This window comes from Lepus europaeus, chromosome 4 (genome assembly GCF_033115175.1).
Source record: "Lepus europaeus isolate LE1 chromosome 4, mLepTim1.pri, whole genome shotgun sequence".
NCBI lineage: Eukaryota > Metazoa > Chordata > Mammalia > Lagomorpha > Leporidae > Lepus > Lepus europaeus.
Window position 1 is genome coordinate 47,121,463 of NC_084830.1, and position 18,013 is coordinate 47,139,475.

An 18,013-nucleotide genomic window follows, 5' to 3' on the forward strand; every position below is an offset into this window, starting at 1 on the left:
ATAGAAGTGGCTATTTGGTTGGGTTGGATTTCTGTAATTGGAGGGTGGACAGAGGACCGGGTCTGGATGCTCTCTGCCTTCCTCAGTGTGTCGTCCTTTTCTTTGCAGTATCTTTCCAGGAACTTGCAAACAGAAGACTTGTCAGTTTGTTGGTAATTCAGGAAGGATGAGGCAGGGAACACATGAGGCTCCTCTTCTGGATTCTGGGGGACATAATACTCTCCCCATCATACTTAGGGCAGTCACACTCTATTGGAGGCAGCACTGCCAGGAGGCTCTTTTGTGTAAAACAGACAACCTCATCTTATGAGTCCAACACTTTTGGGGAATGTCATCATAGAAGGTAGCACTGGGGACTTGGATGAAACTCTGAAACCCTGCCTGGGTGGTTAGGCATTGCCTAAGGAAATTTCATTTCAACAGAATGATTGCTCCTTCTTCAGGTCTCTCAGGGATCGCTTTTCTGGAGATGCTTTCTTTGCCACCCAAAGTTAAAATAGATCACCTTCCTTCACCATTCCTAACCATGTCAACTTGTTGTTTCCTAGAGTAGTTAAGAGACAGATTTTCTTGTTCATTTATTATTGTTTTCATTTATTATTTTCCCCAATAGGAAGTAAGCTGCATGCTAAAAGGGATGCTGTCTGTTTCATTCACCCACTCATCTCCAGAACTGGGCTGGCTACAAAATTTGTAGATCCCAATGGAAACTGAAAATATGGAGTGCTTTGTTCAAAAAGCTTCTTTTTTTAAAATATTTATTTACTTATTTGAAAGTCAGAGTTACACAGAGATAAGGAGAGGCAGAGAGAGAGAAAGAGAGAGAGAGTTCTTCCATCCACTGGTTTACTCCTCAAATGGCCACAATGGCCAGAGCTGTGCCAATCTGAAGCCAGGAGATGGGAGCTTCCTCCAGGTCTCCCACATGGGTGAAGGGGCCCAAGGATTTGAACCATCTTCTACTACTTTCCCAGGCCATTGCAGAGAGCTGGATTGGAAATGAATCAGCTGGGTCTCGAACTGGTGCCCATATGGGATGCCGGCACCGCAGTCAACGGCTTAACCTACTAGGCCACAGCGCTGGCCCCCAAAAAGCCTCTTAAGGCACTAAAGTTCAAATTTTTTCATTTCTTGAATGCTCTCTAAACCTACCCTTGTGTTTTATATTTTCTATTTAATGACATTCTAAGTAAAAAAATAGAAATTTTGAAGTATTAACTTGAAGTTTATGATTTCATCTTTATGTTGCACTATGCCAATTTTAAATACAAATATAAGAGCATTTAACTAACATACCAAATCACCAAAATTTTACAACTCATATTTCTTTCTTTCCTTTTTAAAAGATTTATTTTATTTATTTGAAAGAGTTACAGAGAGAGGTAGAGATAGAGAGAGAGGTCTTCCATCCACTGGTTCACTCCCCAGATGGCTGCAATGGCCAGAGCTGAGCCGATCCGAAGCCAGGAGCCAGAAGCTTCTTCTAGGTCTCCCATGCAGGTGCAGGGTCCCAAGGACTTGCTCCATCTTCTACTGCCTTCCCAGGCTACAGCAGAGAGCTGGATGGGAAGTGGAGCAGCCGGGACTAGAACCGGCACCCATATGGGATGCTGGCGTTTCAGGCCAGGGCTTCAACCCGCTGTGCCATAGCGCCGGCCCCACAACTAATGTTTCAGAGCTCATACATGGATATGGCTTTCATTTTTGCCAGAACAATGAAAATGTGCATGAAACTAACTTAACAGTTTTTATTTCACTTCCTGATACACTCTACCAACACAATCTTCAGCCTACTGATAAGGAAGGGCTGATTGATAAAGGGACTGTTGTTATCTTCCTTCTATGTCATTATTTTGACTTTAAGTAGTTGGCTAATTCATGGAAGAAATATGAACAAGAATGGATGGTAAAGAGTTCCTTGGTCTTTGTTCTGGTTTCAACTAAGCAATGTGGCCTATAAAATGCCAGCACCTTCTCTTTCCACTTCTTGCTCAGTAGTAGTTTTACCATGATTGCCTTGCTTTGGTCTTTTGTCTCATTGAATGCTTATGTCTTGTGGGCTGCCAAATTTTGTTCTTACAGGGTATCATCATAAATGCTATATGTAAATGGGTAAGCAGTAGACATGTCCATGTGCATATCCTATCATCCTGTTGGACTTTCTTACAAAATGCATGTTCACTGAAATTATTTAGAATTGTAAGATGGTGATAGTTGTTCATCAAATCAAAAGTGGGACCATTTGGTTGCATATCCAAGAAGCAAGTCCTGGTCTGTGTTCTATAACAATGGAGCTAACAAAAAGCCCACACAAAGTACAATTATTCAGAGATATCTATCAATGAACTGGAATAAATAAATAAGTGGCTTCTTGGACCAGAAAGAGAAAGGTAGAGAGGTCACTGTAGCCTCATTTCCTGATAGTGTTTCTGTTCATAGGCCTACTTGTACCTCTTGTCCTTGAGTTTAAAGAAATAGTTCTACCTCCTTATAATAAATCTCCTCTAATTTATCTGATTCAGAAAGAATTAGGATTTTGTAGTTGTCTGACAAGTTCATTATGTGCCTTGGCCCACCCACAACCCTGTCTGGATACATCCAGCTGTGCAGTCCTCTGAACAAACCATTATTTTCTCAGCATCATGACTTCACTCATCAGAGAATAGCTATGTTCTCTCTTTTATAACAGATCAATTAATATGATTTTCTCAGCCCCATGCATCTACTCATCAAAGAATACCATGCTTTGTCTCTTCTAAAAGGTCAATGCCTATTCCTTCTTCAAGAGGAGCTTGATAGTCACCCATGTTATTGTATTGAGAAAGGTTGTTAACATTTCTGTCCCTGGGTCCCCTGGTGGAGGGCAGAGTGAAACCATGGTCTCATTTGTATTTCTATTGCCTGGACCCTCGGGATGCTTGATCCTTAGCAAATGCTCCCTGCCTGTTGCCTGAAAGTTTATAGTTGGCTGACCAAATTTGCATATGTGGTTAGGCCGGGAAATGATGCGTTAGAATCATTTTCAGAATGCCTCAGCTACAACTCAGTCAGCTCTATCCAGTCCTTACTCATCTGGTTCAAAGGTGGTTTTTCACTGAAAGTTCTTCAGATGATTGCAGGGATTACTCAAGGCGGCAGTAGTAGAAAGGAGTATAGAGAAGAAAGAGACATATTGAAATGGACTTGGAATTATGCCATGCAAGAGACTGTCTGGGATCAGCTGCGCCTAGAGTACTTTAGGAACAAGTTATTTATGAAGTTGTAGACCACAGATTACTGGCTGTGACGCCCACATTCATTCTTGAAAAATATGAGTCAGTTCTAAGTCTTGTACATACACAGGAGCAGGAATCTGAGGGAGAAGAAATATCCATCTCATGCGGATGCTGCCATAAAGATACCCTGACAGTCTCCTAAGCACCCCAGCCTCCGTTCCCTTGGAAAACAGTCCAATTTGTTAAATATTTCCACTGTACATGGTGGCCTACCTCCCTTGGCATGGTGTTTTGGAGAGGCCTCTCCTAGTGGGATGTTGTTTATCACTTATTTCTTATCCCAAGTGAAAATTGCTATTTAAAACAATTTGCTTTCATCCATGGCAAATACTTGTTAAAATAATATGTGAAATACAGTAGATAGTCTCGTTATTTTACAAAAAAACTGAAGTCTTAACCTCATATGTTGAGAGTGCTCAATGAATGAATTTCATTCAAGACTTTTTCCTTGTTGTTGAGAGTTGATCTTGAGGAATAGGATGTTAGATTATGTGAAGACTGAGAAGGCTCAGGTGGAAAAGGCAAAAAACGCACTTCTGTAGGAGACAGAAACAACCTCTGGAACGTCTATCTTTACTTCCTTCACCATATTGCACACATGAAATGATTCCTTCCTGAATGGCCAGATAAGGAGGTGAGACTGGTTTTCATTAAAATGATGGGTGAAAGAGCCTCTGCTATTTTTGAAGATCTGAAAACTATAATGGCCAGATAAAGGAGGAGGAGGAGGAAAGGATATCCTTTCCCACTTAGGCAATACAATAGGAGGAGATGGGACCAATCCTGCACTATGGTACAGGTTGAGTATAAAAAGTATCCAAATTGTGAGCCAGTCTGATCTCTGGATCGTCTTTCATAAGCCCTTGGCCTGTAGCATATAGCTCTCTACATCCTACAACTCCCTCTCAAACTGAACGAATGCAGGTCAAATAATGGTTAAACTTTCTACTGTTCCCCTAAAGTCTGAGCGCCGTCTGGATACAGATGTATGTAACCCCAGCAGTCATGTGAAACCCTCCATCCAAATAACTCCTGAATACTGAGACATATCTGTGCTAACAGAATGGCCAAGCCTCACGATGCCTTCAGAACACGCAATTACTTTATATTTTTTTCAAAGGTAAGAGGGGAAAGAGGAAAGACTTGGCAGAAAGACAAGCTTGCCTTTCAGAAGGGAAACTCTTTTCCCAGGGTGCACTGTGCAGACAAAACTTGCTACATCTCTTCTGAAAATGTGTCTGGAGCAGTCTTCCAAGATGATTAATAGAGCAAATATTTCCCACAAGAGTATGACCTTTGAGAACAAGCAAACGATAGGCACAAACAGCTGATGATGGGTGGGGACCAGCAGGCTCACGGGAGAGTCACGTCCACACCCTCACCTCTCATCAAGACCCGAACACACTAGATAGTTCCTTGGGGAAAGCCCCCTGGGACCACAATACCTCTAAAAGAAGTTATTTGTTTTATTATAAAGATGTTTACCTGATTTTCTTTCAAGGGATGCACCCACCAGTTGATGTATTGTAAGTGCAGAGATTGTGAGGGTGAAAGTAGCTACTCAGAAGATTTCGATACTACATGCATGGCTCAGAGTTATGGGACACAAATTCTTCAATGCCACATGTGTGTTTCACTAAAGAAAGGAGGAGAGGAAGTTAGATATTGTGGGGGGAAAAACCAGTGTTTTTCAGGATGTATTTTAAAATCTTTATAACAACTTTATAAGACAATACTCATGTTCCCATTTTACAGACAGGTAAACTGGAACTTGAAGAGCTTGGTACAGTCATTCAGATGGAAAATGAGTGCAGTGTGGCGATTCAGGGCCAGTTAGGTCTAGTTTGAAACCTCATCTTGTTACATTACCACAAGCTACCTATAGTTGCAGGAGGTAGGGTTAGGTACATAAGTCTTGGTGGAAATTCACCTGCTTAAAAAGAAAGTACAGGGGCTAGCCCTGTAGTACAGCATGTTAAAGCCCTGGTCTCACTGCCAGCACTGATATGGGTGTTGGTTCAAGTCCAGGCTGCTCCACTTCCGATCCAGCTGTCTGCTGTGGCCTGGGAAAGCAGTAGAAGATGGCCCAAGTGCTTGGGCCCCTGCACCCATTTGGGAGACCCGGAGGAAGCTCTTGGCTCTAGATTGGCACAGCTCTGGCCATTGAGGCCATTTGGGGAGTGAACCAACAGATAGAAGCGCTCTCTCTCTCTCTCTCTCTCTCTCTCTCCCTTGCTTCTCTCTAGCTCTGTCTTTCAAATAAATCAATCTTTAAAAAAAAAGCAAGTACATTTCTGGGTTCATCAGCTTGCATGCTGAGGGTCTCCCATGACTTAGTAAAGTTTAAGAAATTATTAGATTTATTGTCTTGAATGGAGAAGCACTTACCTCATGTCCTGCTTCTGCTCTTATCCTTTGTTTTTACATTAATTTTTACTTGCTTATAATTATTTGCTGACTTAAAAATATCATTGAATAACTATGTCATGTACTATGCTAGGCAGGGGTTGTCTTAACCTGGTCCTCTAAAACTGAGCCTGAGACTAAGAACTGGATGCAGGTGGTTTATTTGACAAGTGATTTAGAAAGAACAAGTGAAAGATCAGGGGAAGTGAATGGAGGAAGGAAAATCAGTACAAGGATACACTCCAGAGCTGGCCACCAGTGTGGGGGACTAGTTCTTAGTGTGGCTGGCACCTTTATAGGGATGTATAAAAGGGATCAGAGGGATAAACATTGATCTACTGGCTCCTGGTCTCCTTTGTCCACAGAACACATTGATTACAGTTTTGGGCTGCATATGCAAGAATGTCCAGCAACCTTTAGCAGGTACCCCACCCAGGGAAGTAAGGGAAGTCTGTAAACAGGAAGCAGAGCTATGTGGTGCAATCCTGATGTGTTCACTATCAATAGACAGCAGGTGGAAGACTTGTGGAATTCTCTGCCGGAGCCATGAGCTGAGGCAAAGAGGATATGAGGTGGTGAGCAAAATTCCTGGTGGAGTGAGTAAAAAGGATACATTTCCTGGTCCCAAGTAAAAGCTTACCATTTAGATAGAGAGATGCTTATTAAATAAATTAACAAAATACATAATTCCAAATTTTGATGAGCACCCTGAAGAAAAAAGGAAGGTGCCAGGAGAGAGACTAACAGGCAAGTCTACCTTCAGTTGGGATGGCAAGACAGGCTTCTTTAGGGAAGTGACATTTAGCCTGAGATCTGAAGAACAAGCAAGAAATGGCCAGGGGAAAGAGAGAGAGAAATGCAGAGGGGCATCATGAACAGAACAGCCCTTGCTAAAACTGGAGGCACAGGACATCTTGGTGAGCTACAGAAGTCCAAGATAACCCAGCAGAGTGAGGAAGTAGGGGAGAGGAGTGAGAGACACCTGGAGAGTTGGCAGTTGGGTTCTGGATTTTAATATAGGTGGGATAAAAAGCTGGTGGAGGCTAGTCTAATATTTTTGCAAGTTCTCTATTCTTATTATGAAAAAGGAATTTGGGCTCTGCAATGGGGAGAGTAGGGAAGTTGTTCCAAGGTAGTTGCTGTAATTTGGGGAAGGAATGTTAGTGACTTGGATTACAGTGTGAGAGTGGGAAGGAGAACACTGGACTAAAGAGTTGTTCTTTCCCTTGAGCAAATGTGGTAGTAGAGAGATAGGAGGATCTTGAAGAAGTAGGAATTAAGGACAAACCCCAGGCGTAAGTCTTGAGAATTTTTTCATCCACTCAAAATATCTGAAGAATTTGAAAAATGTTTGTGGAAAATGGAATTTGAAAAAAAGTTAATTTCAGTGCAAAAAAAAAAAATTGAAATCCGTGTATGGTTTTCATAGTATGTATTTTCCATGAACTTTTTGAAGACTTCACACATGTACTGCATGCTTGCTACAGATGAGGCAATCTGCTAGACATCAGAATCCAAAAAGTGATAAGATTCCACCCCAGTCTTTGAGTGACTCATCGTGCAGTAAGACAGGGAAGTAGACAAATGACTCCAGCAGAGGGTGGTAAGTGCTGCACATTCTGGATCTCACTGAATCTCACACATTCGAGATTACTTCCACCCATCCAGGTGACCACAAACATATTCTACTAGAAGACTACTTACTGGTTGCGCAGAATACTTTAGGACATTGACTTGGAGAAGATCAATGGCTGATGAGCATTTTTAAAAAAATACTCACGGGCTAATAATTAACCTTGGCCATCCAGGTGTATGGAGTTAGTCCAGCGTATTCATTCCTGGAAATGGAAGTGCTAGATGGATTGGCACTATCCAGGGTTAACATAGCAGGCTCAATCCATGTGAGGACATGTTGTTGGCACAATACAATGGTAATTCTTCCTACATTTTTTTCCTTAAGCCCTTGAAGCCATAACATGATACCAACAGTGCAATCCTTCAGCTAGCTTTCTTGTAAATATTGGTCAAACTTTCTAGGCTGTATTAAGTCAAAGGGCTTTCTTCAAATTCTGCTGAATTTGCATTCTGGTGCCTGTGACTATTTCCTTGAAGGTACCTCAACCTGCTGTAGGAGACTTGTATGTTACCTAGCAATATGATACCATCCACCATCTCAGAAATCATTGTATGCATGGCTTTAGTCAGATACTATGGGTCATTACAAAAAGAATTGATCCAAAGAAGTAAGAAAATCCCTGGTTACCACTAATACTGTGGAAAGCATTGTACGATGCACAGTTGTATGGTGTTCAATAGCTGAGAGTCTTAGATTGTGTAATTTATCTCATTCTAACCAGGAAACTAGGAAGAAATTGTGCATTAACTTCTCTTTCTGAAAGTGGCTTATAGTGAGTCAGTGATGATGGTGGCAGCACTAATGAATACCTGTGATTGTGAGTGTTGACTCTCCTTCAAAGTTACTGTGCCTTTACCTTTCATTCAACATCCTAGAATCAAACTGTATTCATTTGATGTCTACCAGATTGGCTGATAATGATAGTCTCAACTTTTGAAAATGCAAAGATAAAAAGATTTTCTTATAATTCTGGAATTCATTTTTCTTTTTTTTTGTTGGTCTCTTCTGGTGTTCCAATTCTTTTTTTTTGGGGGGGGGGTTGTCTTGTTCTTTTTTTTTTAACTTTTATTTAATGAATATAAATTTCCAAAGTACAGCTTATGGGTTACAATGGCTTCCCCCCTCCCATAACTTCCCTCCCACCTGCAACCCTCCCCTTTCCCGCTCCCTCTACCCTTCCATTCACATCAAGATTCATTTTCAATTCTCTTTATATACAGAATATCAGTTTAGTATATATTAAGTAAAGATTACAACAGTTTGCCCCCACATAGCAACACAAAGTGAAAAAATACTGTTGGAGTACTAGTTATAGCATTAAATAACAGTGTACAGCACATTAAAGACAGAGATCCTACATGATATATTTTTTAAAAATTAATTAATTTTCTATGCCATTTCCAATTTAACACCAGTTTTTTTTTTCATTTTCAATTATATTTATATACCGAAGATTGATTCAATATATACTAAGTAAAGATTTCATCAGTTTGCACCCATACAGAAACACAAAGTGTAAAAATACTGTTTTAGTACTAGTTATAGCATCACTTCACATTGGACAACACATTAAGGACAGATCCCACATGAGATGTAAGTACACAGTGACTCCTGTTGTTGACTTAACAATTTTACACTCTTGTTTATGGCTTCAGTAATCTCCCTAGGCTCTAGTCATGAGTTGCCAAGGCTATGGAAGCCTTTAGGGTTCGCCGACTTTGATCTTATTCCGACAGGGTCATAGTCAAAGTGGAAGTTCTCTCCTCTCTTCAGAGAAAGGTACCTCCTTCTTTGATGGCCCCGTTCTTTCCACTGGGATCTCATTCGCAGAGGCCTTTCATTTAGGTCTTCTTCTTCTTCTTTTTTTTTTTTTTTCCGGAGTGTCTTGGCTTTCCATGCCTACAATACTCTCATGGGCTCTTCAGCCAGATCCGAATGCCTTAAGGGATGATTCTGAGGCCAGAGTGCTATTTAGGATATCTGCCATTCTATGAGTCTGCTGTGTATCCCGATTCCCATGTTGGATCGTTCTCTCCCTTTTTGATTCTATCAGTTAGTATTAGCAGACACTAATCTTGTTTGTGTGATCCCGTTGACTCTTAGACCAATCAGAGTCATCAATTGTGAACTTAAATTGATCACTTGGACTAGTGAGATGGCATTGGTACATGCCACCTTGATGGGATTGTATTGGTATCCCCTGGCACGTTTCTAACTCCATCATTTGGGACAAGTCCGATTGAGCATGTCCCAAATTGTACATCTCCTCCCTCTCTTATTCCCACTCTTATATTTAACAGGGATCACTTTTCAATTAAAATTTAAACACCTAAGAATGATTGTGTGTTAATTACATAGTTCAACCACTAGTACTAGAACAACAACAACAATAACAAAATACTAAAAAGGATAAAGTATTACATTGTACATCAACAATCAGGACAAGAGCTGATCAGGTCATAGTTCCACAACAACAAAACAAACAACCCACTTAAGAGATGGGCCAAGGATTTCAATAGACATTTTTCAAAAGAGGAAATCCAAATGGCCAACAGACACATGAAAAAATGTTCAAGATCACTAGCAATCAGAGAAATGCAAATCAAAACCACAATGAGGTTTCACCTCACCTCAGTTAGAATGGCTCACATTCAGAAATCTACCAAAAATAGATGCTGGAGAGGATGTGGGGAAAAAGGGACACTAACCCACTGTTGGTGGGAATGCAAACTGGTTAAGCCACTATGGAAGACAGTCTGGAGATTCCTCAGAAACCTGAATATAACCCTACCATACAACCCAGCCACCCCACTCCTTGGAATTTACCCAAAGGAAATTAATTTGGCAAATAAAAGAGCTGTCTGCACATCAAGGTTTATTGCAGCTCAATTCACAATAGCTAAGACCTGGAACCAACCCAAATGCCCATCAACAGTAGACTGGATAAAGAAATTATGGGACATGTACTCTATAGAATACTATACAGCAGTAAAAAAAAAAAACAATGAAATCAGGTCATTTGCAACAATATGGAGGAATCTGGAAAACATCATGCTGAGTGAATTAAGCCAGTCCCAAAGGGACAAATATCATTTGTCTCCCCTGATCGGTGACAACTAACTGAGCACCAAAGGGGAAACCTGTTGAAGTGAAATGGAATTCATTTTTCTTCTGAGTTCAGGAAAGACACATTTCCTGGTTATTAGTCAAGTATTCACAGTGCTTAATTTTGGAGCACCAATTCAAGTTGTGTCTACTCTGCTAATGTTCCCTGCTAATGTGTCTGGGAAACAGTGGATAATGGCTCAAGGACTTAAGTTTCTGGCACCCATTTGAGAAATCCAGATGGAGTTCTGGGCTCCTGGCTTCAGCCTGACACAGCTATAGCTGTTATGGCCATTTGCTGGGGTGGGGGTGAACCAGCAGATTAAAAATCTCTCTCTCTCTCTCTCTCTGTGTGTGTGTGTGTGTGTGTGTCTTTCAAATAATAGGTAAATCCTTAAAAAATCTGAAAATGTGTGTTTTTAGTTAATTCAAGAATTTTGTTTAGCCCACAGTGTACCCTTAAAATGCATCTAGGGTTGGCACAATACAGTGCAAAAAAACTGAGTAGTTGAGTATTTGGGTTTTTGTGCATTTTTTTATAATTGATCCTTACTAACTGAATCTAACCCTGTTGTGTTTTTAGTTCAAACTAGTAAGCTAAACTGTACCTTCCATATGTAGCAAAAGAGCACATTTATTACTACAGATATTGAGATAAGGGACAAGTTCATGAACCTTCTATGGGTAGGGCAATTGTGTCATTTGGAGGATATTTCTTCTTAATTTCATCTGACAAAAAAGCTGACTGTCAAATTCTTAAACAAACAATACTAAGTTTCAGTGGGGCAAGAACAAATCAAATAGGAGATACTTGTTCTTGGCGTAAAAGTATAGACTTAAGAATAACTTATCACATTTCACAGCTCACTACAAACTAAGAGGGATAGGGAAAGAAGGGTCAAAGGCTTTTCAAATTGTGCTCATTTGGGCAAGCAGAATGAAATTAAGTTTCCTGGGATAATTAATCAAGTCACGATGAAAAGCAAATGCATCCTGGACACAGTTTTTGGTCACGATTGGGTAGAAATGGCCACTTTAATTGATCTGGCAGAGGGTGCTAACTTAGGAAAGAATGTATAGTACCACTAGGTCCAGCATTCAAAATAAAGGCTTCAGGAAAACAGCAGCAATGATCTGGCATTGCTCTTGCTGAGTTTTGGCTTCAATTCTTGCTGGTAACAAGAGGCTTGCAAGTTTCTATGGTGTGTTGGGTAGAAACGGTCTATGCCTGGTGATTTTCACAAACAGATGAATATTCTCCTATTTCCAAGCATGCGATTCAACCACTTGGACTCCAGCAATAATTGCCACCCGTTTCAAAGGATCTGGTGTAATGCAGTCCTTACTATCTGAGCTCATATCTATTACAAAAATCAAGCTTCATGTTTTTCCAGGTGCTACCATCTTGGAAACAAGGCACAAGGGGACTGAAAAATGTGTTTTAGAACCTAATGTGAAAGACTCCAATTAGGCTTTCTTTCTTTTTTAAAAAAAATCTATTAAAAAATCTAGTTATTGCAAGCTGTTTTGGCTAAAATCCGAACATACTTAAATGTCTTCCAACCCTGTATATATGCTGCCTTTACTGCTGTTGTGTGATTTTGAAAATGTTCAAAAAATACCATCAACTTAAATATATATTTGACATTGTAATCTACTTTGGTCTTTTTTTATTAATTTGTGAAATTCGGCAATTCCTGTTGACTGTCAGTAAAAATGAGTACAGTAGAATGACTAAATAGCAAATAGTCCAACTGTCAGAGGCTTTCTGAAACCAGACCAGGAAAAATAGCAACATGGAATTAAATGCCATTCAGGGACTTCGAATCTCTGTCTATCTGTCCCTTTATGATGTTCCATATTTCAAAGCCAATCCTGTTCCACCCCCTTCATAAGTGCCCCCCCCCCAACCCCGCACTTCAACAACAACATGAAAAGCAAAGAACAGCTCTCCTGTGGGATACTGTTATTCTGAATTATACTTTTTAAGCTTTTTGCCCCGTTAGTCATATGTCTGAAAATGCATAGAGTATCCTCTTAAGCAAGAGTGTGACTCAAAGTCTCACTACATACTTGCAAAAGAACTTTGGCATGCCTCGTCTCTGAGGAGGCTAATGGGGTTAGGTTGGACCAAAGAGTGGCCAAATGCCTGCCTAAGTGTGGAGACTGCTCCTGAGATTTCAAGGGCAGGGCAGCTCACTGGGCCCTACGTAGGTTGGGGAGAAGAGGCTGTAATGGTCGGGAAAAATTGAACAGACACTGAAAAAGTTGACTCATAGTTGTTGCCAAGTATGTCTTCCTGTTTTCCTATGGTAAATTTGGAATCTGTCCTCATCTCTTTACTGCAAAATCTTGCTGGAATTGATATTTTGTTCTCCATGTGTAATCATATTTCATTCCATGTCTTAGACTTCAGGCCATCATCTTGATCATGAATCTGGCCACTTGCAGTTCATTACAAACTTTTCAGCTGTTCAACCCCCTTTATAATACTACGATGATACCCAATTGCTTTCCCAAGTGTTTCATGCAGCTTCTCTGGAAGACTTTCTCTTGTATTTTCAAATCGGGATACCTATTCTTTCCACATTACTCATCAGCATTTTCAATCCCAAATAAAGACTATTTTTAGGTTTACTCTGAACTAATGAGTTGGATCCAAAAAAAAAAAAAGATGGAAAATTGCCATATTATACAAAAGCATTTTCGTTGATAGTCTTGGGATCAAGAACTAATATGATGGCTATCACTACAGAATGATTTAAAGTGTACTAATAGATACCTTCCTCCAAGTAGCTGCTCAATTGGTACTCGTTTCTCTTAAAAGTTACTTCTACTATTTTCTGCTATTTAATGGTTCACAAGAAGTACGTGATCACTGTAGAAAAATTCACATACATAGATAAAAGAAGAAAAATTATTGATAACCCCAGCACTGCTCCATTGACAGTTTTGGTGTACTCCATGTCCTTTGGGACTTCATAGTAATTTTTAATATATTAATGTATGGATATATGTAATATAGTTTTATGCACAGATACATGTTACAGGACCTACTGAGTAAGCTGGAGCTAAGATTCCGGTATGTTTGGTCTATGCCATTAGGTGTCATTTCCTGGCTGCTTCTGGTGTTTTAAAATATGTATTTGCCTGAGCACGATTCACCTGGAGAATGAGGAGCCTTACAAGAAAGGAACTCAAAGCATTTCCAAAGTTGGGGTTTGGATATACAGTTATGTCTGGCAAACTTTGCTTGCATGTTTGGGGTGATCCCTCCATACAGCCAATATCAAAAAGGATTCCTGACAAGGAACTCATCCCAAGAGTCAAGTTCATTGGGCTAAATTCAGAAACAGGGACTGAAGGAGAAAGTCATTATTATTGGGTCAGGTGTATCTAAAATTCCAGTCTCTACCCACCTAGCCTTCTGGGTTAGTGCACTCTGGAGAAAAAGACAGACCAAGCAAAAGTTAAAAGCATAAAATCCAGAATTCCAAACACCTTTGTAGGAGCTCTCCTTTACTTGAGCATAAAAAAGAATTAAGGTACTGATACCACTCAGGCCTTCATGGTAGTTGTCCTTAAGAGATTCTCCATAGACTGTTGACATCTGACTCCCCAACCCCGTATACAAACACTGTATTATACTCTATGATCTGCTTTTTTCTTTTTAACATCCTCATTTATTATATTAGAGAGCAAGTGAGCATTTCTGTACAGTAGTTCACTCAAATACAATTGGGTCAGGGTAAGGCCAAAACCAGAAGCCAAGAACTCAATCCAACACTCCCACAGGGGTGGCAGAGACTCAACTACTTTAGCCCTCATCAGCTGCCTCCTGGTATGTATTAGCAGGAAGCTGGAATCAGTAGCAGTGTAGGAACTTGACCTTAGGCACTCCAATATAGGATGTGGGCATCCCAAGTGGCATTTTAACTGCTAGGTCAAATGCTTGCCCCTATAATTTGTTTTTAAAAATCTAATATGTTATGATCATCAGTTGACATCCAAAAATGTATTTGTCATCATTTAAAATTGTTTCAGTATATGAATTTTACCATAATTTTCTTATAAATAGTGGTTTAGTGAACACCCCTGTAGATAAATCTTGGGGTATATGCTGATTAATTTCACTAGGATGAATCCCTAGAAATGGTATTGTGCAGCACGTGGTGTGTACATGTTTAAGAACTGCAACATGAACCAAACACGTGTACAGTATGTACCCTTTAGTGAGTAAATCACCTTATTTCTACCAGCACTGAATGAAAGTGATAGATCAGATATTGTTTTAATTTCTTTAACTTCTAGCTGACATCCAGAATCGAGCATCCCTTTCCTTTGTAAAACCACCACTCTCTGTAGGAAACATGGATGTATTAAACCAGATGTAACCAACAACAGCTTCAGTACTCAGCCCAATCTTACACTGGTATGGTGGTCACAGCACCATGTGCAACTCTTTAATCTCGTCTAATATGGTTTTTCTTTCTCTACAAGCTCTTAACCAACTTGGCTACTCCTAGAATATTTTTCGAGTACTGCTTTTTCTTCCTACTAAGTATTATGCTGTTAGGATAAATTTTTCCTGACAGATTATCTTGCTTCTTCTAGATCTACTGTTAGTTGGTATTTCCAAGATTTCTGACCCTCTGAGCACACTGACTTGGAGTGTAAGTGCACTCACATCTGAGCCACTTTAAATTTGTGTGTCAAATAAAAACCTGGCTGGCGCCGCGGCTCACTAGGCTAATCCTCTGCCTGCGGCACCAGCACCCTGGGTTCTAGTCCCGGTTGGGGCGCCGTATTCTCTCCCGGTTGCTCCGCTTCCAGTCCAGCTCTCTGATGTGGCCAGGTAGTGCGGTGGAGGATGGCCCAGGTCTTTGGGCTCTGCACCCGTATGGGAGACCAGGAGGAAGTGCCTGGCTCCTGGCTTCGAATCCGTGTAGCAGCCACATGGGGGGTGAACCAATGGAAAAAGGAAGACCTTTCTCTCTGTCTCTCTCTCTTTCTCTCTCACTAACTGCCTGTCAAAACAACAACAACAACAACAACAAAAACCTGTGAGGCACTATTATCCCCAACCATGCCAAGCATGTCTCTTACTTCTTTGCCCTCTGTTTTCTTTTTTAAACTCATTTCAGTTTTCATTAATATTCTCAATTCTTGCTGTCCCTGCTATATTCAGTTTAGAAAATATTTTTAATCCAGCCTAACTATTTAAAACTGAATTAAGAAACATTAAACAGGCTGAAGAATATGTTGTGAATGCAAATTTTCAATCTATGACCTGGCAAAGGTTGTAAAGAACAATAGGATTTACATGGAAATAAAAAAAATTAGGAGTTCTCTGTATCCTGGTGGATATAAATTGTTATGGTGTTTCAGGAAGGTAATTTGGAAATATATATCAAAAGCCTTATAAAGTATTTATGCATGCAATTCTCTCTGAATTTATGTGGAGAAAATAAAAAGTATACAAAGATTAATTTAAAAGTATGTTTATTACTGCATTTTATACATAAGAATTGAAATAAACAGAATGTTCAATATTAAGTAATTGTTGAAATAAAATAGTGTTCTATGTATATATGGAAATATATGCAGCTATTAAAATGATGACAAATGTGTGTTTACAGTAATGAAAAAACATCGATGTTATAATATTAAATAAAAATGGCAGGTTACAGAATAATTGGTGTAGTGTGATCCCATCTTGGTAATAAACATATTTACTTGATGTAACCAGAGTAGAAAAGCTGGATCCCATTTCTGTTGGCACACAAGCTCAGTATAGGAGGAAAAGATACCAGAGAGGCATGTTGGGGATGCTTGTGGCCAGCGCAGGAAGAGGAGAGCACAGGTGAGGAGAAGGCCTTGGCCAGCCTATGTACAGGCTTGGTTCCTAGAGTAATGCCAGCGTCTTCTCCAGTTTTAAACCAAAGTGACAGATAGCTCTGAAGTCCTGGAGGTTCTAAGTTCATATCTGAGGCAGACAGTTCTGGGAGCACCAGGGACCAGGATCCTTGGCAGGGCAGCTTGCTCCTGAAGAAACTGACAGCAGCGCAGCTGGTTGCAGCAACCGAAAGGCCTCTTAAGAAACTGGCATCATGACATTTCCTTCTGTTTCTATAGAACTAACACTGCACATGAAAGGAAAATTCACTCCATTCCCTTTAGTGGGAAAGGGGGCAAGTAAAGTCACATGGCAAAGATCAAGTGTTTGGGAAAGGGTGCAGAATGGAGAAACCTACATTTAACTCATTTTTTGGACAAAAATCACATAATATTGGTATATTTATGCCCATTAAAGATAGTTGGTTGTAGTGGATTGTTATACTGATGGTGCCAAATAAAACCATGTCTTCAGTATTCATGCCCATATTTATTTCCTGGGCTGTTGTCACCAAGTACCATAAACTTAAAACAAGAATGTCTTCTTCCAGTCCTGGGGATCAGAAGTTAGAAATCAAAGTATTGGTCAGGCCATGCTCCTGGGATCTAGGACAAGATCTTTCTTGTTACTTCCAGCTTCTAATACTTCCAGGCACTCCTTGGCTTATGGCATCATAACTCCAGTCTCTGCCCTCATCTTCACATGTCTTCCTTCTGTCTCTGTGAGTCTCTCCATTTTTATGAAGACACCAGTTATAGTGGTTTAGGAACTTGCTTTGCACAGTGTCATCTTAATTTGGTTGTATCTGCAAAGATCCTATTTCCAAATAAGGTCACATTCCAAAGTGTCAGGGGTGAGGACCTCAACTTCTCTTTTTGAAGGACACAATTCTGTGCCATTCCCTCTCTCATTGATTCTGGAATTCTGGGCCACATGACACAAGACTCAACATAGAAAGAGGCTTGCCTTCCTGGGGGTTGCCCCACTACATGAAGAAGTCTGGTGAAGCCTCTTGGAGAATAAAAGTCCACAAAACCAACAGAGCTCAACTGTCACTGAAATCCCAGCTAAGCCCAATGCCCAGCCACCATCAAGCTGAATTCTCTCACATGTATGAGCCCAGGTGAAGCCATAGAACTGCCCAAGGCAAATCACACAGTTGTGAGAAATCACTCATTATTGTTTTACCGCAGTCACTGAGTTTTGGGGTAGTGGTCATAAAACACTCATGTAGATGGTTGTTGGTTTTCCTAAAGGCTAAGCCCCAACAGATTTGTTGTTCCTCAGCTCATCAGTTCTGGAATCACTGGATTTTTTAGAATTAAATCCTTAGAGATAATTCAGTCTATCTTCATTCCCAGACAAGGAAAGTGAGACTGATCACAGGAGAGGCAAGCATCTGTCTTCTGATTCGTGATTCCTTGCCATTCAGACATTTCCAGGAGGTCACACGCTCTGATATGAAACTACTGCTCTGAGGGTGTGGCTGGCTCATGGTCACACAGCTATTTAGTGTCAATATCAGGGCTACAAATCAGATTTCCTAGCTCCTCATCTAGTTTCTCTTCCTTTCGGAGGATGGCAAGTATACAGTGTTTCTTTTACTCACACATTTGACTGATCATTGTCCTATGAGGTGATATCTTTGTCCCAGTGTGAGGTTCAGGGGGAACAAGATACCAGCCTTTATCTTTC